This window comes from Zingiber officinale, chromosome 9A (assembly GCF_018446385.1).
Source record: "Zingiber officinale cultivar Zhangliang chromosome 9A, Zo_v1.1, whole genome shotgun sequence".
NCBI classification, from domain to species: domain Eukaryota; kingdom Viridiplantae; phylum Streptophyta; class Magnoliopsida; order Zingiberales; family Zingiberaceae; genus Zingiber; species Zingiber officinale.
In genome coordinates, this window is record NC_056002.1 from 83,098,293 (window position 1) to 83,112,439 (window position 14,147).

Genomic DNA, 14,147 nt, shown 5'->3' on the forward strand with positions numbered 1-14,147 from the left:
AAACTGTTTGATTGCATCATCGAATTGAAGATTCCAGCTCCGAGAAGCTTGCTTTAGTCCATAAATGGACCTATGCAGCTTGCATACTCTACTAGTATGCTGTGGATCTACAAAACCCTCAGGTTGTGTCATGTACACATCCTCGAGAAGGTTTCCATTCAGAAAAGCGGTTTTGACATCCATCTGTCATATCTCTTAGTCATGGCAGGCTGCAATAGCAAGCATGATCCGAATGGACTTAAACATCGCTACTGGAGAAAAGGTTTCATCATAGTCAATACCATGAATCTGCTTGAAACCTTTAGCTACCAAGCGGCCCTTATAGATAAGTCCATCCATGTCAGTCTTTCTCATAAAGACCCACTTGCACCCAATGGGTTTTACCCCTTCAGGTGGATCAACCAAAGTCCATACTTGGTTGGTGTACATGGATTCCATTTCGGATCTCATGGCTTCTAGCCATTTCTCAGAATCTGGTCTCATCACAGCTTCCTGATAGGTGGTAGGCTCATCCTCTATGAGCACAATGTCATCATGGTCAGACAAGAGAAATGAGTATCTCTCAGGCTGACGACGTACCCTATCAGACCTGCGAAGAGGTATGTCTACTTGAACCGGTTGTTGTTCCTCAACTCCTTGTGGAACAACATCATCCACACACTTTGTGGTTCCAGTTCAATTTCCATCGAGGCATCAGTGCTATTGTTCACATCTTGAACTTCTTCAAGATCGAACGCGCTCCCACTAGTCTTTCTAGAAACAAAGTCCCTTTCTAGAAAGACCCCAGTCTTTGCCACAACTACCTTGTGCTGACTAGGAATGTAGAAGTAATATCCCTTAGTTTTCTTGGGATATCCGATGAAATAGCACTTGTCGGATTTGGGTCCTAATTTGTCTGAGACTTGACGTCGTACGTAAGCCTCACAGCCCCAAATCCTCATGAAAGACACCTGCGCATCTCTCCCAGTCCATATCCAATATGGTGTCTTTATCACGGCCTTGGATGGAACTCGGTTGAGAATGAAAGTTGTCGTGTCTAGAACATATCCCCATAGATATGTCGGAAGATCTGTGTGACTCATCATAGATCGTACCATATCTAATAAGGTACGATTCCTCCTTTCGGATACACCATTCCACTGTGGTGTTCCAGGAGGAGTGAGTTGAGATAAAATCCCACACTCAGCTAAGTAGTCACGAAACTCATGGCTTAAGTATTCACCACCTCGATCTGATCGAAGTACCTTAATACTCTTGCCAAGCTGGTTCTGTACTTCATTCTTGATTTCTTTGAACTTTTCAAAGGATTCAGATTTATGTGTCATCAAATACACATAACCATATCTACTAAAGTCATCAGTAAATGTGATGAAGTACCTATAACCGCCTCTAGCAGCGACATTGAAAGGGCCACATACATCACTATGTATGAGTCCTAACAAATCGGTCGCTCTCTCACTGTGCCCACTAAAGGGAGTCTTGGTCATCTTGCCTCGTAGGCATGACTCGCATACCTCATATGATTCAAAATCAAATGAGTCCAGCATACCATCCTTATGGAGCTGGGATAAGCGCTTGTCATTTATATGACCTAAGCGACAGTGCTAGAGGTAGGTTTGGTTCAGGTCATTTGACTTGAACTTCTTGGTATTTATGTTATAAATAGGGCTCTCAAGATCTAGAATGTAGAGTCCGTTTATCAGAGGTGCACTACAATAGAACATATCGTTTAAATAGACAGAACAACATTTGTTCTTTATTATAAACGAGAATCCTTTCTTGTCCAAACAAGAAACTGATATAATGTTCTTAGTCAATGCAGGCACATAACAACAATCGTCTAACTCTAGTATAAGCCCAAAGGGCAGAGATAGAAAATAAGTCCCTACAGTAACAGCAGCAACCCGTGCTCCATTGCCTACTCGTAGGTCTATCTCGCCCTTTGTCAATGCTCTGCTATTTCTCAGTGCTTGTACATTAGTATAAATGTGCGAAGCACATCCGGTATCTAATACTCACGACGAAGAAATAGAGAGGTTGACTTCTATAACATTTATACCTGAAGTAGAAATCTTATTTCTCTTCTTGTTAAGATCTTCCAGGTATCCTGTGAAGTTCCTCTTCCAGTGCCCTGCTTGTCCTTGATATAGTTGACGAAGATGTTCAACCATATCGTAAGCACACATCAACTCATGTTGCTTCTGAAGCTCAGAGTTCATGGTTGCGAGCATTAGACAGGACACATCTAATGTGTCATCTTGATGCTTCTTGTAAGCATCCCGGTCAGCTCGCGTGGCAGTGGCAGGAGGAGCCTCCGGAATGGGCTGCTCCAGAACGTACAGTTTACGTTCCTGAGTGAGAACTATTCTCAGGTTCCTGTACCAGTCCAGGAAATTTGCTCCGTTGAGCTTGTCCTTCTTAAGGACAGATCGCAGAGAGAAAGTGTTCGTATTCGACGTCATGAATATTCTACAACAGAAATAAATGTAGAAATAAATATCATATTCTTTTAAAATCATTTAATTAGGCCTTTAATTAAATGATGCTCCCACTGAATTCTATAATTCTTGTAGGACAAGATCCACATCATACTAACCCTTGAGTTAGCTTTGGCTAATACGCCCAAGGCTTAGTATGATCGGTAGGTAACGATTACCAATTACATCTCTATGCAACTCTTGTTTATAAAATCAATATCCGTATTTATATTAAAACTCGAGTTAGCTTTGGCTAATACGCCCGAGTGTTAATATAGATGTGATTTTGACCTATCTTTTCCAACCGTTGGAAGAATACCTATAGTTGACTCGATCTAACCGAGCAACTAGGAATACTCAATCTAATTGAGTTTGTATTCACTCATGCGTTGATAGGCGGGACCAAGATTGTCCCTCCGTACCCTACCAAGATAATATGTATTGCTCTGCTTTGGCAGATTCAACAATACATGTGATCGAGGTAGTGATAGGTATCACGACACGGTTAGGCATTTAGAGTTGGTTTGATCGAGATCTAATCTAATTGAAAAGGATGCATCTTGTGCACGACTTAGATCTAATCTAATCACAAGGGTGCATCATGTGCACGACTTAGATCTAATCTAATCGTAAGGCACTAATTAATTAATTACTTATTAAACATACATCATATACATAAGCAATTAACTAATTAATCTATTTGTGATTTAGTCATGGCCCTACTATGATCCTCTCAAGCCAATGAGAAGATCGAATGGCCAACCTAGGGTCAACAGCTTCTCCAAGCTCCTCCCTTTGACCACCTTGTGTTGCTCGTGCTCGCCTCGGAACTCCGTCTCGTGTGGACCCTCCACCGCTCCAATTTGTACATTACAATTTGAAACTCGAGTTACATTCGAGTCTAAATCTAATTTACAACCAGAATATATGAGAAAGGCACGACGCGCAGGTCGCGAAAAATAAAAACATACAACACGCGCAAACACATAACGACATGCAGGCCGTATTATGAATTACAACACAATCCAATCATATTGGGTTCTTGGGCCATGACTATCACAAAATTAATATATAATTCAAAATTATATATTTTTTCATAATTTTCTATAATTTTAAAATTAATTTTTTTACAATTTTTACAAGTAAAATTTCCCGGCGGCCCCGTTTAGCGGTTTCGGGCGCAATCGCGGAACGGATCCCCTTGCGGGGCCAGGGGCAGCGCCCCTACTCGTGATCTAACCATCGCGAGGGTTCCTTTGCGATCCAACAGCGTCCAAACTCGTTGTCCCAAAATGATTTGGGTCGATACATTGCCGTTTCGGAAAAATCTTCCCGGCAGGTTCGTTTTTAGCGATTTCGGGTGCAATCGCGGAGCAAATCCCCTTGCGGGCTTAGGGGCAGTACCCCTACCCACGATCTAACCATCGTAAGTTGCTCCTTTGCGATCTAATGGCACCCAAGCCCGCTGTCCCAAACAGATTTGGGACAAAACGAAGCCGTTTAAGGAAAAACTTCCCGGTAGCCGAAGCCTACAAGTGCCGAGATACTTGTGCTTCACTTCTACAGAAAAATTACCCATAAAAACATAAAAAACTAAATTTTTACAGAAAATCACAGAAGGTTTAGTTTTCATAAAACAAAAAATTAAACTCGTACAAGCCTTGCACGTGGCTCTGATACCACTGTTATGTTTTTCGGGCCACAAAAACCGCTTTTCGCGTCGCGGAACCCCCGAATCACCCAAAGCCGTAGATCCGTGCAAGGAAAACCGAACGAAAATTACGAGTACGAGTTTTTTAAATATCTAGATCTACTCCTAGATATATGTGTTAAGAAGTATACCTTGAAGCGTGCCCTTTCGCGTTCCCGCTCGTCCAAGGAATTGCCGGATCTCTAGACCGTCAAGCGTCGGTCATCTAGAAGTATCCACACGTACACGTAGGTGGAGAAAACCTCACACAAAGGTGTGCTAGCACCTTGGTAAGATTCGGCCAAGCAAGGAGGAGAGGGAGAGGGAGAGCTTCAAGAGGAAGAAGGAAGAATAATGCACACTTGAATGAAAAAATGAATGAAATCAATTCAGCCCCATTCAAAATGTGGCCGGCCACTATCTTCATGTGTAACTCCCCATTAAATGCAATTAATGTGAAGTTATTAAGAAAATGGCTTTGTAACTTCCATGAGGTGGCACCCATGATGATGTGGAGTAACATCATTGGTCCACTTCAATGCCAACTCACCAATGAGGTGGCATAAAGTCAAGTCAAACTTGACTTTTAATCTTCCTCTCAAGTCAAGTCAAACTTGACCAAATCTCTTCCATGGTTGATCGAATCCAACCATTTGATTTAAGCCATCTTAATATAATGAATCTAATTCATTTAATTAAATTGATTCAATGAGTCAAAATCTAAATTAGACTCATTGAACACATGAATCAACTTGAGTCCAACTCAATTAGCCCAATTAGGATTACTTTTAATCCAATTTGATTCATCAAATGAATCTAATCCTCTAGGTTCATCATATGAACCAAATCTCCATCTAATTGTCCTTAGTGTGTGACCCTATAGGTTCTTGTAACGTTGGCAATGCCCTAAACCCATTTAGGAGCATAAGTAATGAGCGGTATCTAGCAACACATCATTACTACCCAAGTTACAAGAATGTCGAGAACCGACATCACCTTGTGACTACTAATTGTGACTCTTCACAATATATGACAAGTGTCCTTCTATCCTAGACATCTATATTGATCAATATGAGGCATAGACTGTGTCATCCTCTAATCAATCTAAATCTTGAACTCCAAGTAGACACACTAAATCAAATGAGCTCAATATCCTATATTGACTCATTTGGGCATGGCCATGCACTTCGTGGTCTCACTCTATCAAGAATACTGATGTCACTCCCGTCATATAGGAGGGATAGATCCCATCTACATCACTCACATCCCTCCGCATAATTTGTTATATACCCAGTAATCGCCTTTATAGTCCACCAGTTACCGGTGACGTTTGACGAAACTAAAGTACATAACTCCTTATGTAGGGATCTATGGTGACTTCAGGTCTAAGGACTAGTAGTCATACTAATGGCCACATGAGAAAGTATATGACACTCATATAACGATCCATGATACTTTCTCATGGCGGGTCATTCAGTATACATTCTCTAATGTATACCCATGTGTCAACTTGATATCTCTATATCCATGACTTGTGAGATCAAGTCATCGAGTTGACCTACATGCTAGTCTTATTGCATTAACATTGTCCCTAAATGTTAATAATCGACTAGGAATGATTAAGAGTAGTGTTCCCTATATCATCTCACTATCGGTTCAACTAACCGATTGATATAGGTGAGAACCATCTACTCAAGGACATTATTATACTTAGTTTATTTGGCACCAATACAAGTAAGTATAATAACCAAAATCCAAATGCCTTTATAAATATACAAGAATATGATACAATGAGTCCATACAATCATCAAATGATTGGCTCTAGGGCTCTAACTAACACATGGAACCCCTGCAAGGAATTGCAGACATGATCAGTGGCTCCCGTATCTACACACCAGGTGCTGGTAGATAACACCGCTAAACATGTTTCAACAACTAGAGCATGAGATATACCTTTGTTGTTCTGATTCCTACGAGGACAGTCCGCCTTCCAATGCCCTGACTGCTTGTAGATGAAGAACTTGCCCTTCGGCTTCATCATTCCAGCTTTAGGTCCTGTACTCTGAGATTTATTCACTTTCTTTGCTGAACCAACTTGTTTCTTCTTCTTCTTTCCTTTCGGTTTAGAAGTAGAACCATTTTCAGTATAGTGAATATGAGAATTGTGACGAAACAATCCTTCTGCTGCCTGAAGTTCTGTCAGTAGTTCCACCAATGAATATACCCTTTTGTTCATATTGTAATTCAGGCGAAATTGCTCAAAACTTCTAGGTAATATCGATCTGGGTTTCCCCATCAATTTCTCATCCAAGGATCTGTATTTCGTTAAAATAAGCCATCATCTTTAGGATATGATCCCTCACAGGAGTACCCTCTTGCATGGTGGCTGTCATTATCTTTCTCATGGCTTCTTGTCTAGAAGCCCGATCCTGATGACCAAAGAGTTCCTTGAGATTGTTCATAATATCATAAGCTGTTGGTAAATCTTGATGTTGATGTTATAATACATTTGACATTGAAGCCAAAATGTAACACCGTGTCATCTCATCTGCCTTTACCCATTTCTTATGATATTCAATCTCCTCTTGGGTAGATTCACCAGTGGGTGCATCAGGACAAGGCTCAGTCAGTACAAACTTATAGCTTTCAACAGTAAGAAAAATGTTCAGGTTCCTTTTCCAATCTATGTAGTTGGGACCAGTAAGTCTATTCTGTTGTAGTATGATGGACAGTGGGTTGAAAGTCATCCTAAGAATCAAAAATAACTTTTGTTCAGAACTCTAAATTTAGAATAATATTGATTCCTCAAACAATACTATTTTAAATTAACCAACACCTCAAAACACCGTGAATTTTGTATGCCACGATAGTGTGAACGTATACAAATTTAACATTTGTAAAAGGAGGGTTTTAACCCATTAATTTTATTATCTTGTAAACCGAACTTTTTGACAAATAAAATTAATAGTTGGTATCCTTTAGTCACACAAATAATAGCAGTGACTCCGATGGGGAGGATACTATTAGTTGTGCCTAAGTGTATACCATTACTTGACACTAAGTCCATTAATAAGATTGTGCCCCTTTCGATGGGGAAGATCACACGCTCTTAATTAACTTCCTATAGTCATCCCAAATGAAAGTTTGTTCTAGTGATCCACAAAGAAGCTCATCCGATATGGAGGAAGACACTCAGAGCCAACGCGCAAGCTTGTTTGCATCACTTACAAACCAGTAATGGAGACCATAGAATTTATTTAAAATCCCTCTCCCACTTAGTTATTTATAAATGAGGAATTTTAACTATGCTAGCCTACTAAACATGTATACTAACATACACACACAGCACAATATAAAAGCAATAAATAGAAAATCTAATTTTCAACTATTATGGCTTTTATCTATGGTTGTCCTCCGTGTGTTGTCATCCCAAGCTGCTGCCATATTTGGCCACCGCCACCGGGTCTTGCTGTCGCATCCATCTTGCTCCTTGTTCCGCTGCACCTCTAGTCCTTAAAAGGTTCCACGACTTGCAAGATTTGATCCACGACACAAATAGAATTTTACATTTTTCGATCCTATATTCCTCGAAGGAATGTACATGTAAACTAGATCGAACATAAAATAAAAATTTACATCCATCGATCCTATATTCCATAAAAGGAATGTACATGTAACTACATCAAAAATAAAAGCCTAATAAAACTAAATACAGCTCCTGCTGTATTTTACAATACAATCATGGACACACATATAAATGCTCTTGACATGTCCAAGGGTCCAATCACACACATAATAACTAAAAGTCATAATAGTTGGATCCTGCATCCATAAAGTTAGCACATCCTACTATTAACCTGCCTAAATTATGTATGACATGTGTATAATTAAACTAATACCAAATACACAGAGGCAAAACCCTAGCTCTGATACCAATTGTTGGTTGCTACTCGGAAAACCTAATGGTTACACTGTACAAACATTTTGTACAAAGGTCTGAACCTTTTCCTAGCTACCATGTGTTCTTTTAAATTAAACTTGGATCGCCTGTGGAACTTAACACAATTGATCCAAAGTTTAATCTATTTGTTCTTTTAGGTTTAGACTCGGATCTCTTGCGGAACTTAACACGTTCGATCGAAATCACCTAGGTTATTAAATTCATTAAATATTAGTTTCCAAAATTGGCTCCCAGTACTGACGTGGCGAGGCACATGACCTTCTTGGATATGGGAACAACCACCACCGACTAAACAAAGTCTTTTAAGGAAAGTTAATATTTAATTTCCTTAAATAACTTTAAGTCAACCGAAAAGAACAATCAAATCACAAGGAAAAGAAAAAACAAAAGAACACAACATCGAAAACAAATTTAAAATACTAGAATCCTATGCCTCTTGTATTTGGTATTATTTCCAAAAATAACTAGTATGATGCGGAAAGGAAAAATACTAGTTATACCTTTTAGAAAGACCTCTTGATCTTCTACCGTATTCCTCTTCTAACCTCGGACGTTGTGTGGGCAACGATCCTCTAAGATGAGGACCACCTAGCACCTTCTTCTTCTTCCTTCAAGTTTCGACCAAGCACCAAAATCCAAGGATGAAGAACTTTTTCCACCAACTATGCTCCAAGGGATGCAAGCTTTCTCTCCTTCTTCTTCTTCTTCTCCAAGTAGTATCCGGCCAAAAAAAAAAACTCCAAGCAAGGAAGAGTTTCGGCCACCACAAAGAGGAAGAGAGGGAGAGAGGATGGCCGGCCACACCAAGGAAGAAAAGAGGGAGAAGAATAATAGAGGTTGTGTCTCATGAAGGCACCCCAACCCCCTCTTTTATATTCCTTAATTTTGGTAAATAAGGAAATTTAATTACAATAAAATTTTCTTAACTTTCTTTGATAACAATTAATTAAGAAAAATTAAATAAAACTTCCTAATCAATTGTATATGGCCGGCCACCATATGGAGAGCAAACAAGATAATTTTTAATCAACAATTAAAAATTCTTTATTTGTCTTTGGAAATTTTAAAAAATAAAATTTCCCTTTAAAATCCCTTCATGGTTGATAAAAAGAAATTTCCATAATTTTAATTTTTCAATATGTGAATAATTTATAAAGGGAAAAAATAAAATATCTTTCCTCTCTACAAATAAGGAAAGAGATTTAATCTCTTTTCTTAATCTTTTGTAGAAGAGATATTTTAATTTTATTCTCTTTAATAAATTATATCTTCCACATAAGAAAATTTTTAAATTAAAAATCTTTTAAATATAATGGGGGCCGGCCACCTAAGCTTGGGTTCAAGCTAGGGCCGGCCACCCATGAACCAAGGCTTGGCCGGCCCCTACATCATGGGTACAAAGGTGGGTATAGGTGGGTATAGTACTCTATAAATAAGAGGCTATGATAGGGATCGAGAGGAGGAATTGGTTTTGGTCTCCCGATAAAATTAAGCATCCCGTGTTCGCCCCGAACACACAGCTTAATTTTATCAATAATAATTCATTCCACTAGAGAACTATTATTGAACTACCGCACCAATCCCAAATTATATTTTTGGGCTCCTTCTTATTATGAGTGTGTTAGTCTCCCTGTGTTTAAGATGTCGAATGTCCACTAATTAAGTGAGTTACTGACATTTAATTAATATCTTAATCCAAGAATAGTACCACTCAACCTTATCGTCTTGTTGGACTAAGTCCACCTGCAGGGTTTAACATGACAATCCTTATAAGCTGATCTTGGGGACATTATCAACCTAGATACTAGGACACAGTTTCCATATATAATCAACAACAGACACTATAAGTGATATCATTTCCCAACTTATCGGGCTTATTGATTTATCAAACTAAATCTCACCCATTGATAAATTAAAGAAATAAATATCAAATATATGTGCTTGTTATTATATTAGGATTAAGAGCACACACTTCCATAATAACTGAGGTCTTTGTTTCTTTATAAAGTCAGTATAAAAGAAACGACCTCTAATGATCCTACTCAATACACTCTATGTGTACTAGTGTAATTATTTAGTTAAGATAAACTAATTCCTAATTACACTACGACCTACCAATGGTTTGTTCTTTTCCATTTTGGTCGTGAGCTACTATTTATAATTTATAAGGTACTGATAACATTATCTTCCGTATGTGACACCACATACTATGTTATCTACAATATAAATTAATTGAACAACTACAAACAAATATAGATAATTTGACCAAATGTAATTCTTTATTCATAATAAATGTTTACAAAAGCTTAGGCTTTCAGTATACACTCTAACAGCACGAACGATTACCACATTGACTCGTCGCGAAGTGCGGCGAAACCAGCTCCGAGAGAAGATTCAGGAGATAGAGTATAAGTTTGCTTATGGAGTCGATGGACATGTTAGACGACTGAATAGACTATTTTGGAAACTTGAGCAAGAAGAGTTTCCAGTCCTGGACAGTTATAGGATCTGGGCATTGATGCATTTATTGCCAGAGTATCTTAGGATAATAGCAGACTATGTATGGGGGCATCATGAAGGACGCGTCACATATTTAGTACTGTGTAAGGAACTACTTCACCATATGGGTGAAGAAGAGCCTGAAGAATCTGAAGAGGACCAGGAGATGCTCGAGGAAGAACAGTGTTAGCTCATCTGAGGCTGCCCCATCTGAGGTTATCCCAAATGAGTCCAGGTTAATAGGGATAATATTGACTGCTATACTAGTGTTTGTCCTAGTGGGAGCAGTGTTGACTTTCTAGTCTATTAGTGTTCTGTTTACTATCGTTATGTACGAACAGTGTTAGCTCATCTAGTTTTGAGTCATGTAATAATTTCTGTCGTTTTGTACAAACAGAATTAAATAATGAAAAGTTAAGTTATATATTAACTAACTTGGAAATGATTTGTAACGACCCGCCTTCTACTAACTAAGTTGTAAGGCTGATCGTCACATTATGTTGTGCTAACTAATCCATGACCATCATTAAGTCTAATTGCGGAAGCTGTACTAATAAAAATTTTTACTAAACTATTATCATTTCTTGGTTCTACATGTGCTAAGGGGTGTAATCTAAGCTATTCATGTCATTATTACCTCCCCTTACGGTCAAGGAACTTAACTAAGGGTTTCTAGCTAATATCAGGCCTCCCAATCGATCCACGGATCGATTGGAATGGTCGAATCGATCCGAAGATCGATTCAGAGGGCTACTGTATCCGGGACGTGGGTTGGATCGATCCAGTGATCGATCCAGCACGCTACTGTGCTCGGGGCAATATTCTGGATCGATCGACTGATCGATCCAGACTGGCCAATCGATCCAGTGATCGATCCCAGAGCCTTCTGTTCGCGACAGAACTTGCTGGATGGATCAGCTGATCGATCCAGAGGCCTACTATTCGCGAGTCCAATTGCCCAGTTGATCCTTCAATTGATTGGAAACTCTCGAATCGATCAGCTGATCGATTCGAGTTTCTGATTTCGTGCCAAAGGCATGATTTAAGCACTTGTTCGTGCCAAAGTTACTTATAACTATTCTAAACCAAATACAAAACATTCTAACATCGTAAAATAGTGTTCTAACATGATAGAATGCATGATTAACTAGTTCATAACATTTAACTTACTAAGTTGCAAAATAACCAAAACGCTAAAAAGTTCTAATGCTTAAACAAGCTTGCTGAAATTCCCTAAGATCTTTATTCCAAGTTCCTGCCCACATGCATCTTCGTAGCATTGCCCTCCAGCCTCCGCTAGTCCATCTTTCCTTTACCTTTATCTGCAGTATAAGGAAAAGAAAGTATCTGTAAGCTTTCGCTTAGTAAGAAACCATCTACCTCACTAAAACATGCATACGATGAGTTCATGCTTTTGAAAGATGCTGATTGAAAACTTGATAGAGAATGCTAGGCATGGCATACTATCTTACAAAACATAGAAATCAAAACTGGTCATGGCAATAACTGAAGTATTAATAAGAAAGGACTAAACTGAAACATAGCTGAGTTAAACTAAAGCTGAGCTAGAACTGATTTAGAATATAATCACATGGCTGATTGTGAGTTTGGAAAACTATTATCATAATAGGTTAAAATACATAATCATGCTACTAATGGGCCCGACAACTGTACATGCTATACGCGCATCCTTGACTAGACCCGGGGTTGCAAATCCTGAGTTTAGTAAGGTTTACTAGGTTATCTAAACCTAGGGACCGACTATGGGAGCCCAGCCCAAGGACATCTAGTCCCGTACAGTGCCCCTACTGAAAGTAAAATACTGGATCATAGCTAACTAATTTATCTTGCTTTTACTAGGTTATCTGAACCTAGAGGCGACTGTGGGAGCCCACCCATTGGACCGTAGTCCCATATATGTTGTAGCAAGACTAACTAAGCTATTTTAAATGCTTCTATCGCATTTACTGAGCTATTAAAAATGCATACTGTGGCATTTTACTGAGCTAAGCATTTTATCGAACACTTAGTGTGCTCCAACTCTCCCCTCTATTAGGGAGACCACCTCTAGGCATCCGACAACATCTAGAATCTCCAACTGAAAGGAGAAAACATGTCTGGCACATCTAGAGGCGCTCAACTAGATCCCTAATTCTGCGAGGAGGGTCAAATACACCCTATGCGTCGAAAAATCTACATATAGCTAATTTAAAAGCATTCTATCGTACGAAAAGCTACTTATACTACAGGTGAGGGGTTTCTTACCTCCTGTTCAGATTTTCTTACGATTCTAATCGTTAGATTTCCGGAGGAGACGATCCTTTCGACGATCTTCTCGCGTCTAAGCGTTCCTCTCGCGGAGGGGAGCGTCCACGTGTCGAAGTCGTCGCCGAAATTTGCCCTTGGAACCCTTGGGACAGAACCCTTGCTTGTTCTTGTGGTTGGCGCCGAGAGAAGGAGAGGAGAAGGGAGGGTTGCGGCGTGGCTAGGGAGAGGAAAAGAGAAGTTGCCGATTAAAATCCTATCTCCCCACTTATTAATTCCTATTTATATTAAGGGATTAATTCCCCCAACTCTAATTTAAATAAAATTATTTCCCTTTCCTTTCAGCACGGCCCTGCTGGGTTCATCCGGTTACTAAAGCTATCTATAAGTCGTAGGACCCAATAGGTCTCGGGTTCAATTCCCGCATAGGCCATTTTCGTTTTCTATTTATTTTTGCTACTTCCGCTACTCTAAAAATTCCATAAAAATATTCTAAAATCCCAGAAAAATTATAGAATATTTCTAAAATAGTTTTGAGAATTTTCGGGCGTTACATGATTAGTTCATTTCATGACATGATTAGTTCATGTGAATATGATTTATTCATATATCCATATGATTAGTTCATATGAAAAATGATTAGTTCATTTAATAATGATTCGTTCATTAGATGAGATATGTGTAATATGATTGATCAGTGTTGATTAGATTAGAACATACAAATGATGAGTGGAAAAAATGTTATCACTTGATTTTATAAACTAACTTTAATTTACACTGAGTCAATAAATAGTTGCACATATATGAATTACACTGAAATGATAAATAATTTATTTATTTATGTAGATCATGGCAACTAAAAACATCATAGCTGAACTCAATAAGGGTGAGAAATTATATAGGGATAACTACAAAATCTGGCACCTCAAGATACAATACGTTCTTAAGGAACAAGAAGTTCTAGAGGCTGTAAATCAATTCATAGAGGAACCGGTTGATGGTTCTACAATACAGCACAGACGTGACCTTGATGCCTATAAGGCATGGAAAAGGAAGGACTCCATTGCTAAGGGTATATTGATTAGTTCAATGGTGGATGACCTGGTATTTTAATATGAGCCATTACCATCGGCTCATGCTGTCTGGGTAGCCCTTAGAGAGAAGTACAGTGGAGTTAGTCTAAGTAAGCTCTGTCAGCTAACTATTAAGTTTGATAGATGTAAAAAGCGCTCGAATATTACCATGGCCCAACATC